This window comes from Myxocyprinus asiaticus, chromosome 33 (genome assembly GCF_019703515.2).
Source record: "Myxocyprinus asiaticus isolate MX2 ecotype Aquarium Trade chromosome 33, UBuf_Myxa_2, whole genome shotgun sequence".
NCBI lineage: Eukaryota > Metazoa > Chordata > Actinopteri > Cypriniformes > Catostomidae > Myxocyprinus > Myxocyprinus asiaticus.
The window spans coordinates 3,919,840-3,933,592 of record NC_059376.1 but is presented as its reverse complement, the minus strand read 5'-3'; positions in this window follow the sequence as shown (position 1 = coordinate 3,933,592).

Below are 13,753 nucleotides of genomic sequence, written 5' to 3'. Positions count from 1 at the left end.
ACAAGTCGGCTGCCCAACTCTTTTCTTCCCAAAAAGAGTGGAATTTGTTAACTGACTGGGACCATAAGTGTCTGTGTCGGGGGGTGTCCCTCCCAATGGGAAGACACCGCGGAGACCACACCCCGCAAAAAAAGGGGGGGGGGGCGGGGTATTTTGAGTGGAATGTGTCACATGGTCTAACCGAGTCTTGTCGAAAGTATGTCATGTGGAGAGGTCCCATGGCAGGTCCTACCCAAAGGGGGAGGAGTTTCTACAGAGCATGGCGACTGGGGGCAGAGGGACCTCTGCCCAAGGAAGATGTGGTTTGCCGACAGGGAAACGATTTTGCAGAAGATATCACATGGGGTCGCCTTTGGAGAACCACCACATGTGGAGCACTTACCTCAGTACAGGGGCTCATTAGCGCACGTACTGGGCTGGTCAGTGAGTTTCTCTGCAAACTCAACTGCCAGATTGCTAAGGAGGAAAGTCATCCAGGGATCACAGTCTGTGAACACGACTGGGAGTCAAGAGCGCACGTCTTCACCTCAAGGGAGGGGAAAGGTGCTATGCGCAAGTCGCACACCCGGCCAGTTGTCCTGGAACTTACCTGCTCATGTCTGCCAATACACGGGACAAGACCGGCTCAGCCCGGAGATTGTAGAACCTCTCAAAGGTGTTGGGTGTTGCCCAGCCCGCTGCTCTACAGATGTCTGCCAAAAAGGCACAACTGGCCAGGGCCCAGGAAGCCACACTCCCGGTGGAGTGGGCTCATAACCCCGCAGGGGGTGGCACATTCTGAGCCTGATATGCCATCGTGATGGCATCAATGACCCAGTGGGCGATCCTCTGTTTGGAGACAGCACTTCCTTTCCGCTGTCCACCAAAACAGACAAAGAGCTGCTCGGAGCTTCTAAGGCTCTGTGTGCGATCCAAATAGATGTGTAAAGCACGCACCGGACACAGCAATGCCAAGTCTGGGTCTGCCTCCTCCTGGGGCAGCTCTTGCAGGTTCACCACCTGATCCCTAAAAGGGGTCATGGGAACCTTGGACACATAGCCCAGTCGGGGTCTCAGGATCACATGAGAGTAACCCAGACTGAACTCCAGGCACAATTCGCTGACAGAGAATGCCTGGAGGTCCCCTACCCTTTAGATGGAAGTGAGTGCAGTCAGGAGGGCAGTCTTCAAAGAGAGTGCCTAAAGCTCAGCTGAGTCCAAGGGCTCAAAAGGAGCTCCCTATAGACTCCGTAGGACTACAGAGAGGTCCCACGAGGGGACGAGGCACGGTCTGGAGGGATTCAACCTCCTAGTGCCTCTCAGGAACCAATTACTTACCATCTGCTGCATTGTGATGAGCTGAAATAGAGGCTACATACACCTTCAGGGTGGAGGGGGACAGCCGCCCCTCCAGCCTTTCCTGCAGGAAGGAAAGCACCGATCTGACTGCACATCTCTGGGGGTATTCGCATTGGGAAGAACACCACTTAGCGAACAGACGCCACTTAGCCTGAGTGATCGTGTCTACCACCGTGGGTGGTAGGCCACTTAGGTCTTCCGCATCCTGTCCAGGGGCCAGACGTGAAGATTTCAGAGGTCTGGTCACTGGTGCCAGATGGTGCCCCGTCCCTGAGAAAGAAGGTCCTTCCTCAGGGGAATTAGCCAGGGGGGCTGTCGTGAGGAGCGTGAGATCCGAGAACCATATCTGGGTGGGCCAGTAGGGTACTACTAGGATGATCTGCTCCTCGTCCTCCCTGACCTTGCACAGGGTCTGTGCAAGTAGGCTCACTGGGGGAAATGTGTATTTGTGTAGTCCAGGGGGGCCAGCTGTGTGCCAGAGCATCTATACTGAGGGGTTCCTCGGTCAGGGCGTACCAAAGCGGGCAGTGGGAGGATTCCCGGGAAGCAAACAGGTCTACCTGTGCTCGACTGAATCGACTCCAAATCCACCTGAGGGTGGAGTCTCCACTCTCCCCTGAGGGTAACCTGGCGTGACAGCACATCCGCTGCGACGTTTAGGTCACCCGGGATGTGAGTGGCTCATAGCGACTTGAGGCGCTGTTGACTCCAGAGGAGGAAACGGCAGGCAAGTTGTGACATGTAACTGGAGCGTAGACCGCCTTGATGGTTGATGTATGCTACCGTCGCTGTGTTATCTGTCTGGACCAACACGTGCTTGCCCTGGATCAACGGCTGAAACCTCCAAAGGGCGAGCAGTACTGCCAACAACTCTAGGCAGTTGATGTGCCAACGCAGCTACGGGCCAGTCCAGGAGCCGACAGCTGTGTGCCCATTGCATACGGTGCCCCAGCCTGTCTTGGAGGTGTCTGTTGTAACCATGACGTGCCTGGAGGCCTGCCCTAGAGGAACACCTGCCTGTAGAAATGCAAGGTGCCATGCCCATCTCAGGACTCGAGTTTGAAGCCAGTGCTGAAGTGGTCTCATATGCATCAACCCAAGCGGTGTGGCCGCCGCTGAGGATGCTATATGCCCCAGGAGCCTCTGAAAAAGTTTCAGTGGAACTGCTGCCCTCCGTCTGAATGCCTTCAGACAGTTCAGCACCGACTGTGCATGCTCGTTCGTGAAGCACACTGTCATCGAGACTGAGTCCAACTCCAAACCGAGAAAAGAAATGCTCTAAGCTGGGGAGAGCTTGCTCGTTTCCAAGTTGACCCAAAGCCCCAGTCGGCCGGAGCACGAGGTCCCTGTGTGCGCACAGCAACTCTCGAGAGTGAGCTAGGATTAGCCAGTCGTCGAGATAGTTGAGGATGCGGATGCCCGCTTCCCTTAGCAGGGCAAGGGCTGCCTCTGTGACCTTTGTGAAGACGTGAGGGGACAAGGACAGGCCGAAGGGGAGGACCTTGTACTGGTACACCCAGCCTTCGAAGGCAAACCGCAGGAAGGGTCTGTGTCGAGGTAAGACCGAGACGTGGAAGTACGCGTCCTTAAGGTCTACCGCCATGAACCAATCTTGATGATGGACACTCACTAGAATGCATCTTGAACGGGAGTCTGTGCAAAGCCCGGTTCAGTACTCGCAGGTATCAGGATTGGTCACAATCCACCACCTTTCTTCGGTACGATGAAGTAAGGGCTGTAGAACCCTTTCTTCTTCTTGGCTAGAGGGACAAGCTCTATCGCGCCCTTGCGCAGAAGGGTAGCGATCTCCTCACGCAAAGTAGCGGCGTTCTCGCCCTTCACCGAGGTGAAGCGGACACCGCAGAATGTGGGCGGGCGCCTGGCGAACTGAATCGCGTAGCCGAGTCGGACGTTCCTGGTCAGCCATCGCGACGGGTTGGAAAGCGCGAACCACGTGCCCAAACTCAGGGTGAGGGGGACCAAGGGAATGATCATATCAGACGTACCACGGGTGGGGCCTCGCGGTGGGGCGGAGCTCGAGGTGCCACGTCGAGGGGATTAGAGCCCCGTGGCCGTGCTGAGTCCAGGGACATAGAAGCACTTACCTGGCTCCTGCCGCCCACCATAAGATTGGCCGAGGAGGGGGGAGGAGGAGTCTCGTCCCCTAGTCCACCAGTCCCAATCCCATGTGGCTGAGTTTGTGCCACAGCTGGGCACACAGGGGCGGGGGGACCGCTGCTGGAGTGCCATATCCTGCAAAGATGGGACGTGGACATGTGACCTAGGGAAACAAGAAAACTGCTCTTTTGTTGAATTTTTGCTTACCGCAGCTTCTTGGACATGCGGCGAAATTAAATGAAAATGAAACAAAAGATTTTCCTCCCGGCCCTCCATCAGGGGATGGAGTGGTCTGCTCATCAACTCCAGAGAAGTGGGTCTCCTTGCCCCTGGGTCACCTGTCTCAGGGGTGCTTCAAAGCCTTCTTTGGGTTCTTAGTGGCCGGCCGTGGATGGGTGGCATCTGCTTCCTGCATTGGGCTTCACGCCGGGGCTGGGCCATGGGGGCGGGCTGTGGTGGAGCCGGTGTTGTTGTTGTAGGAGGACGCCCTTGGCGATGAGCAGACGGGGTGCGGGGTCTTGAGCCGTGCCAGGGCGGGATGTGTTGTATGGCCTCCGTCTGCTGCTTCACCGGTGAGAACTGCTGGGCAAAGTCCTTTATGGTGTCGCCGAATAGGCCAACCTGGGAGATGGGGGCAGCAAGGAACCGTGTCTTGTCGGCCTCGCCCATCTCAACCAAGTTGAGCCAAAGGTGGCACTCCTGGACCACCAGGGTGGACATCGCCCGCCCGAGAGACCCGTGACCTTCGTCGCCCGGAGAGCGAGGTCGGTCGCCGAGTGCAGTTCCTGCATCAATACCGGGTCAGAACTACCCTCGTGCAGTTCTTTTAGCACCTTGGCTTGGTGTACTTGCAGGAGAGCCATGGCTTGCAGGGCGGAGGAGGCTTGTCCAGCGGCACCATAGGCCTTAGCCATCAGGGACAACATAAACCTACAGGCCCTGGATGGGAGCTTTGGGTACCCGTGCCAGGTGGCGGCGCTCTGTGGACACAAGTGCATTGCGAGCACCTTATCCACCTGGGGGATCACCGAATACCCCCTGGCCGCTCCACCATTGAGGGTAGCGAGAGCGGGGGAGCTGAAAGACCAGGACCGGGCAGTAAAAAGTGCCTCCCATGATCTTGTCAGCTCCTCATGCATGTCCGGGAAAAAAGGAACGAGGGCAGGGCATGGCTGTGGGCGGCGCCCGAGCCCAGGGATCAATCGTTGAGCCACGAGGGTTCAAGGGAAAAGTGGAGGGTTCCACTCTAGCCCGACACTCATGGCCGCCCAGGAAAGCATGTCCGTCATTTCCGCATCGGCCTGGGACTGGGCGACCATTCCCTAAGGAGGAAGCCCAGTCGAAGCCTTTGTGTCCGACTGGACGAGCCCGCTCTCCGATGCTGCACTAGATAACTCGTCTTCTTCCCGGGATCCGAACGAGAGGTCGAACTTTCCCTGAGACAAGCCACAACGTTGCCATGGTCTTGTTCTCACAATGAGGACAAGACCCATCCACAAATGATGTCTCCACGTGGGCAGCGCCCAGACACGTAAGACAGTGATCATGGCTGTCAGAAGCGGAGAGATAATGATTGCAACCAGGAATAACACACAAACAGAAAGGCATCTTTAAAAAGACGTTCCATGTGTGCCACTCTTTAAGAAAGAAAATATACTCTTTTAGAATATACTCTTTTAGTTGTTCTGCCTAAGCGCCCAGGGGCGTTCTCTGCACTCCACGGGTGCAGAGGTGGAGAAGCCGCTGAAATGTGCCATAGAATCCAGCAGATGAGGTGAATGAACTTTGCTGATGAATTCAGCTTCAATGAATAGAACAGCTCGGCTCCGAAGAGAAAATCTGAATGAGTGGTTGCATATCAGCTCCTTTTATACCCGTATGTCTGGGGGAGTGGCATGCAAATTCCACTCGCCAATTTTCATTGACTTTTTTCAAAAAAGCAGAGGTGTTTGGGACTCCCAAGAGTGACCCCTAGTGTCACTACATCGACACATTTAAAGCAAGGGCTACACATGAATGAAAGTGTCCAATAACAGAGCGATTACTAAGAGTAAGCGAGTAGCATTCGGCAGGTCATGTGATTTTAACATGGCAGCCCCCATGAGGGGACCCTCTCCATGCAGAATAAAACAGCTTTTATATGTGATTTTATTACTGATTCAACTGGAGACTTCATCTTATGTGAGTGGTCATGAGATTATACATGTTTCAAATTCAAATTAATTTCTTTAGAAGTAAAACTTTTTAAATGAGGAAAAATTACTGAGTGCACCTTTAAAAGTTACTCCAGAGTGTGGTATTTTCCACACCACAATATTAGCTTGAATTTTAACCAGCAAGGGTTCAATAGCTAAAGTGTCATGATCCCTCGTTCCCTCTGGCCTCACTCCTAGTCTAGTCCTCTTTATGTTGATTGTCTTCACCTGTTTCTCATGTGCTCTGCCTGTATATATTGTGCCCCCTTTCCTCGTGTTTGCTGCACAAGGAAAGGGGGCACAATATAAACTGCAGCTTGCCCTGTCCAGTTCCCAGCAGCTGCCAGTCAGCTGCAGCTTGCCTGTTTGTTTTCTTTTGTTTAGTAAAATTATTTATTTCACTCATTCCTGCGTTTGGGTTCTCCTTCCTGCAAATCCCATGACATAGCATATAACGTATAGTCTGAAGATGTCCAAAACGTTGTGTCGATGTAGTGACACTAGGGGTCACTCTTGGGAGCCCGAGACACTTCTGGTCTTTGATAAAAGGCCAATGAAAATTGGCGAGTGGAATTTGCATGCCACTCCCCCAGACATACGGGTATAAAAGGAGCCGGTATGCAACCACTCATTCAGGTTATATGCTGAGGAGCCGATATAAGGTCCGGCCATTTCAGCGGGTAGTTCAGCGTTGTGGCAGGAGGGACACAATGTCTCGTTCCCTCCATCAGGGAACGGAGGTTACACAAGTAACCATGATGTTCCCTATCTGTCACTCACTCGACGTTGTGTCGATGTAGTGACACTAGGGGTCCCTGTACGAAACGCCACAATTGGCTGAACTTTGTTACGTGAACTGGTGGTGTGTGGTGGGCAGACTACTGTGTGCCTCATAGCCAGCACACCAGGTTGACACGTAACCTCCCCCAACATAGTTATGAGTGTCAAACGGCCCTTTTTGGGGACAAGTCGACTACCCAAAAGATAGAGACAGGCTTAACCCAGTCGTGGCCTCTTTTCCCCTTTTCTTTTTCCACTCCCTTAAAAAGAAGAGGGATTATCCAACTGGGCCGCCAGGTCTAGTCGGGGGGTGTCCCTCCCAAGGGGAAGACACAGCGGAGACCACACCTCGCCCAAAGAGAGGGGGGATATTTAAGTGGAAAAATACGTCTCATGGTCTTTCCAACCATGTGGAGAGTCTTCAAGGTAGATCCTGCCTAATGTGGGAGGAGTTACTACAAACATGGAGACTGGGGCAGAGGGGCTCTGCCCAAGGAAGACGCAGTTTTCAAGAAGAGTGCCTTAAGCTCGGCTGACTGCAAAGGCTCAAAGGGGGCTCTCTGTAGACCCTGAAGAACTACAGAGAGGTCCCATGAGGGAACGAGGTGCGGTCTGGAGGGATTCAGCCTCCTGGTGCCTCTTAGAAACCTGATGATCAGGTCGTGCTTCCCTAAGGACTTACCATCAACTGTGTCGTGGTGTGCTGCTATGGCGGCAATGTACACCTTCAAGGTGGATGGGGACAGCCTCCTTTCCAACCTCTCCTGCAGGAAGGAAAGTACTGATCCAACTGCGCATCTCTGGGGGTCTTCCCGACGGGAAGAACACCACTTAGCGAACAGACGCCAATTAAAGGCATACAGGCGCCTCGTAGAGGGGGCCTAGTCTGAGTGATCATGTCTACCACCGCAGGTCCTGTCCAGGGGCCAGACATGGAAATTCCAGAGGTCTGGGCGCGGGTGCCAGATGGTGCCCCTTCCCTGAGAAAGAAGATCCTTCCTCAGGGGAATTCGCCGGGGGTGCTGTCGCGAGGAGCATGAGGTCCGAGAACCATGCCTGGGCGGCCCAGTAGGGTGCTCCTCGTCCTCTCTGACCTTGCACAGGGTCTGTGCAAGTAGTCTCACTGGGGGAAAAAGCATATTTGCGCATGCCAGGGGGCCAGCTGAGTGCCAGCGCGTTTATGCCGAGGGGGTCTCGGTCAGGGTGTACCAGAGCAGGCAGTGGGGAGGATTCTTGGGAGGCGAACAGGTGTACCTGTGCCTGTCGAATAGACTCCAAGTCAGCTGGACCACCTGAGGGTGGAGTCTCCACTCTCCCCTGAGGGTAACCTGTCGTGACAGCGTGTCCACTGTAGTGTTGAGGTTGCCCGGGATGTGAGTGGCTTGCAGCGACTTAAAGTGCTGCTGACTCCAGAGGAGGAGATGGCGGGTGAGTTGTGACATACAACGAGAGTGCAGACCGCCTTGGCGGTTGACATATGCTACCGTTGTCGTGCTGTCTGTCTGAACTAACACATGCTTGCCCTGGATCAATGGCTGAAACTGCCGCAGGGTGAGCAAAATTGCCAACAACTCGAGGCAGTTGATGTACCAATGCAGTCGTGGACCCGTCCAGAGGCCGGCAGCTGCATGCCCATTGCAAACAGCACCCCAGCCCGTTTTGGAGGCATCTGTCGTTCTAGAGGAACCCCTGCCCGTAGAAACGAGAGGTCGGTCCAAGGGCTGAAAAGACGATGACAGACCAGCGTGATGACCACGCGACGTGTCCCGTGGTGCCATTCCCATCTCGGGACTTGAGTCTGGAGCCAGTGCTGAAGCGGCCTCATATGCATCAACCCGAGCGGGGTGGCCACCGCCAAGGATGCCATATGCCTCAGGAGGCTCTGAAAAAGTTTCAGTGGAACCACTGTTTCTGTTTGAAGGCCTTCAAACAGGCCAGCACTGACTGGGAGCGCTCGTTCGTAAGGTGCGCCGTCAAGGAGACTGAGTCCAACTCCAAACCGAGAAAAGAGACGCTCTAAGCCGGGAGGAGCTTGCTCTTTTCCAAGTTGACCTGAAGCCCTAGTCGGCTGAGGTGTGAGAGCACCAGGTCCCTGTGTGCGCACAACATGTCTCGAGAATGAGCTAGGATTAGCCGGTCGTCGAGATAGTTGAGAATGTGAATGCCCACTTTCCTTAACGGGGCAAGGGCAGCCTCTGCGACCTTCGTAAAGATGCAAGGAGACAGGGACAGGCCGAAAGGGAGGACTTTGTACAGATATGCCTGACTCTCGGACGCAAACCACAGAAAGGGTCTGTGTCGAGGAAGGATCGAGACGTGGAAGTACGCATCCTTCAGGTCTACCGCCGCGAACCAATCTTGCCAGAATGCGTTTTTGCGTCAGCATTTTGAACGGGAGTCTGTGTAAAGCCTAGTTCAGTACTCACAGGTTTAAGATTGGCCGCAACCCACCACCTTTTTTCGGTACGATGAAGTAGGGGCTGAAAGACCCCTTCTTCATCTCGGCTGGAGGGACAGGTTCTATCGTGCCCTTCTGTAGGAGGGTAGCGATCTCTGCGCAAGGTAGCAGCATTTTTGTTGAACCTGGGCGGACACCCGGCGAAGTGAATCGCGTAGCTGAGTTGGACGGTCCGGACCAGCCCTCGCCACGGATTGGAAAGCGCAAGCCATGCATCCAAGTTCCATGCAAGGGGGACCAAAGGAACAATGTCATCGGATATACCGGCAGGTGGGGCCTCGCGGCGGGGCGGAGCTCGAGGTGCCACACCACGTCGTGGCCGTGCTGAGTCTAAGGACATCGAAGCACTTACCTGGCTCCTTGTGACCACCCCCGGAACAGCCTGGGACGGGGGAGGAAGAGGCCTGTCCTCGTGACCCGTGGAGACTGTCACATTGGGGCCGGGTTTGTGCCACAGCTGGGCACTCAGGGGCGGGAGACCACCGCTGGAGCGCCAAACCTGCCAAATAGAGTGGTGGACGGTGGTCATGATGACGGCCGTGCACACCGGATACGTGACCCAGGGAACAAGGAAACTGCTCTTACTGAGCTCTTGAGTACTGCAGCCACTTGGGCATGCAGCGCAATTAAATGCAAATGGTAACAAAAAGATGGAGAGATCTGCTTACCAGCTCCAGAGCAGTGCCCAGAGATGAAAGACAGTGATCGTGACGTCAGAAGGCAAGAGATAATGAGCGCAACCAGGAATAACACACAATCGGAAAAGCATCTTTAGAAAGATGCGTCTTTAAAAAGACGTTCCGTGTGTGCCGCTCTTTTAGAGAAATATACTCTTTTAGAGAAATATACTCTTTTGTTTCTGCCGAAGTGCCCAGGGGCATTCTCTGCAGTGCACCAGTGCAGAGGGGGAAGAAGTCGCTGAAATGCGCCGTCAGATCCAGCAGAGGTGAATGAACAGTTGTGGGAATTCAGCTCAGTGAGCATGACTGTTTGGCTCCAAAGAGAAAATCTGAATGAGTGGTTGCATACCAGCTCCTTTTATACCCGTATATCTGCGGGAGTGGCATGCAAATACCACTTGCCAATTTTCATTGGCCTTTTATCAAAGACCAGAGGTGTCTCGGGCTCCCAAGAGTGACCCCTAGTGTCACTACATCGACACAATGTCGAGTGAGTGACAGATAGGGAACATTAAGCACATCAAGCAAGTCTCCCCCAACCTTTGACCAGAAAAACGTATAAAATTTTATTGGTATACCATCAATTCGAGGGGCTTTTCCACACCCCATACTTTGTAGGCAACACAGAGCTCATCAGAAGTCAGTGGCCTCTCAAGCTCCTTATAGCACCTTATAGGCATTCTCATTGACTGGGAAATGTCCCAAGATACATTAAGAGTGTACTGACAGCAAAGCTGCTGTATCTGGATTTTTCCATAGTCCCACCATTGCTGAAGCGAACTAAAATCCTTAAAAAAAAAAAAAAAAAACTTCTTTAAAAAAACTGTCCTGAAGCAAAGAAGTGTTGAAATTCCAATGTCACCACTGTATCCAATCTTGCCACAGTAATAAAAGTGTCTCTTACTTTTGCCCACATCTTTTATCTTTATTCAAGACTCTCCATATATCATAAGGTTTATGAGCCACAATAATCTAATTAACATTATGCTGAGATGCTGTACGTGGCTCTTTTATGATTCCTATCCAACTTATCGTTTACATCAGGGGTTTCAAACTCAAATTGGCTTGGGGCCACTGCTGGTATTGTCATCTCATAGGAGGGCCACTTCAATGTTCAAGTACTACAAGCAATATTTCTGAAAATGCACGTTTTTTATTTCCATTAAAAACATATTTTCGTTATACTTAACAAAAAATGCAAACAGCAATTTCTACATTTTTATACACATTCGTTTTTAACAGAATCTTTCTTTATTTTATCTTAAATAACTTATTGAAACCTTGCACAGAACTAACAAATGCAATCCCTGAATACATTTGTACTAGATTATATTGCTTGCCAGAGACCTGGCAGCGCATCTGCTCACACAACAGAGCCAAATTTGCCCTGATGGGGGTCACAGTCGAAACCCTGAGTACAGCTTCAAGATGGGCATCACTAAGACTGGACCTGTACTTGCATTTATTAAAGTTCATAGTCGAGAAAAGTTTCTCACCCAGATATGTGCTTCCAAAAAGGCACATTACCCGACTGAACACTATGGACAGCTCTGGGAAGGATGGAGGTAATTCTCTCAGAAAATGTCCAGTCATGTCTGCTTTTCCCTGTGCCACTCTCAATTTAGATTTTAGCTCACTATTGCACTGCAAGTCAATAAGTTCCATTTGCAACACACTTGGGACACTCTCCACATCAGCTGAGAAGGGATCTGCAAACAGCTGGAAAGTGTCATAGTTTTCCTTGAAGTCAGATATACGCTGATCAGATTCCTGCAGAAGGTTTTCAATAGCAGAGGCATATTCATCACCACTGAATGCTGTGGCCTCCTCCACAAGAGATCTGCATGCTGTGAAATGACTGAGGTTTTTTGCAGAAAGTTGAGTTTTCCACTATCTCAGTTTTGTGGAGAAGGCTTTCACACTTTCATAAGCTGCTGTGATGAGCTGACCAGGGCCCTGGAGCTTCAAGTTAAGGATGTTCAGCTCCTTTCATGAGCACTTGACCCTATAGTTATCTTCAATATGTACTCCCAAATACTATATCCTTCCCCTTTTCCAAACCAGACCATCTGGTAACTTTGGAAGACCCTCTTTCCATTTTCCACATACCTGTATCAATGCTTCACTTTTTATTCAATTTATTATTTTTAGGCTAATATTGTTGTCTTTTTGATAGTCATGCTCAGTAGTTCACGAAATGATAGACATATTTGTGGGGAAAATGCTTGTGATACTTAAACACTCTGCTAAAGTTACTATGTAGATTTGTTGACAAACAAAATTTAACAAAATATAATTAGACTTGTTTCAATTGTGAACGACTCGGTGCATTATCATTGGTTTAATGACTCAAAAACGTAATGACTTTAAACGCATAAAATAAGTTCATTTTTTATTTTGTTATTTTTTTGAACACATTCAAAAGATTTGAGTCATAAGTTAATTGTAGACAGAGAAACATCATGTGGAGTTAATTCACTTTGGTTATTTATATACAGGGTTGGGGAGTAACCGAAAGTAACGGGATTACATATTTAAAATACAAAATATAAGTAACTGTATTCCACTACAGTTACAATTTAAATCATTGGTAATTAGAATACAGTTACATTCAAGAAGTATTTTGATTACTGAAGAGATTACTTTGTATTTTATTGTGATGTTTCATTTAATATTTAGTCCTTTCAGATGGAAAACATTTATCCATATAAATTATACGATCCAAAGTGCATTTGAACAGCGGCGAAACACTTTCTTATGATGTGTTACATTCATACGAGCAGACAGAGAAGTAAGTTTGGAGCAGAAGAAATAGAAATAAACCTTGTGTAAATTGTCAGCTTTACGCTAAGCTAAAATGCTATTTCTAGCATTTTAATGTGCACGTTACCAGGCACGATCATATTTTTTTACCAAGAAAATTCACGTTAGATCATAATTTCTGTTTTTCTAGTAAGACCTTTGATATTAGGGCAAAAACCATATTCTTGATAATAATTTTTTTATTGTTTTCCTGTAAAAATATCTACAAATCCTTAAAACAAGATCAATTTGATTAATCTTGTTTTAGAAACAACACTGCATAAGATATTTAGGTTTTTCAGAGAATGTATTTTTAACGTGTATTTTGTCTTACTGTACTGGCAGAGTTTTTATATTTAAAACAAGTGAAAAAATCTACCAGTGCTGAAGAAGTAATCCAAAGTATTTAGAATACATTACTGACCTTGAGTCGGAATATGTTACAAATGATATTTTTCAGCATGTATTCTGTAATCTGTAGTGGAATACATTTCAAAAGTAACCCTCCCAACCCTGTTTTTATAACTTAATAAATGTTTATTATAGAAAATGACATTATCACATGCATAACAAATGGGGTATTTACAGAATCAATACACTTTAAAAAATATTCTTAGATCAAGTAAACAATGCTGAAAAAACATTGAAAGATTTCTTTATTATTATTTTCTCTGCTTGGCAACTTTCAGAAAGTATGACAGTTCAAGTTGGCATATACAAAATGTTTATGTGGTTCAGTCCCATTTACCCTCTTCCCAGCATGCACTGGGATATGAATAATATGGTTGCATTGTTTGGCCACTTGCATGGTGTGACTGAATCAGGCTAATCAGCCGGGAGGGGATAAAGACGAGCCGGAGGCACCACTTCGAGAGAGAGCCACATGCTGCGTGTGTGTGTGTGTGTGTGTGTGTGTGTGTGTGTGTGTCAATGTAAGGGGTAAGGTGGGCAAGGAGGAGGCGGGAACTGGATGAACAGTCAATGTAAACTTTAATGACAAAAATGAACTCAAATCACACACAGCTCTCTCTCTCTCTCTCTCGAACTGGCGCCTCCGGCATGTCTTTATCCCCCCTACTGGCTGATTAGCCTGATTCATGTGTCCAAACGGCCCGGCCCCACCCTCCTCCTCATCACATATTGTTTTACTTACATTGTTGTTGTTGACTTTGTAGTCAACAACAGGTAACTTGTTGTTTTGTGATATCAGGATTGGTTTGTTTCTCTACTAAATGATCAATTTGTTGATTGTTAACCTTGTCATGTTTTATCTACCAAGTGTCAAGGTCGGTGCATGCCCTTTTTAAAATACATATACATCAATGAAGTGTTCAAGTGATGAGTAAATGTGATATTATTGGTTTAAGACAGCAAGCACATCG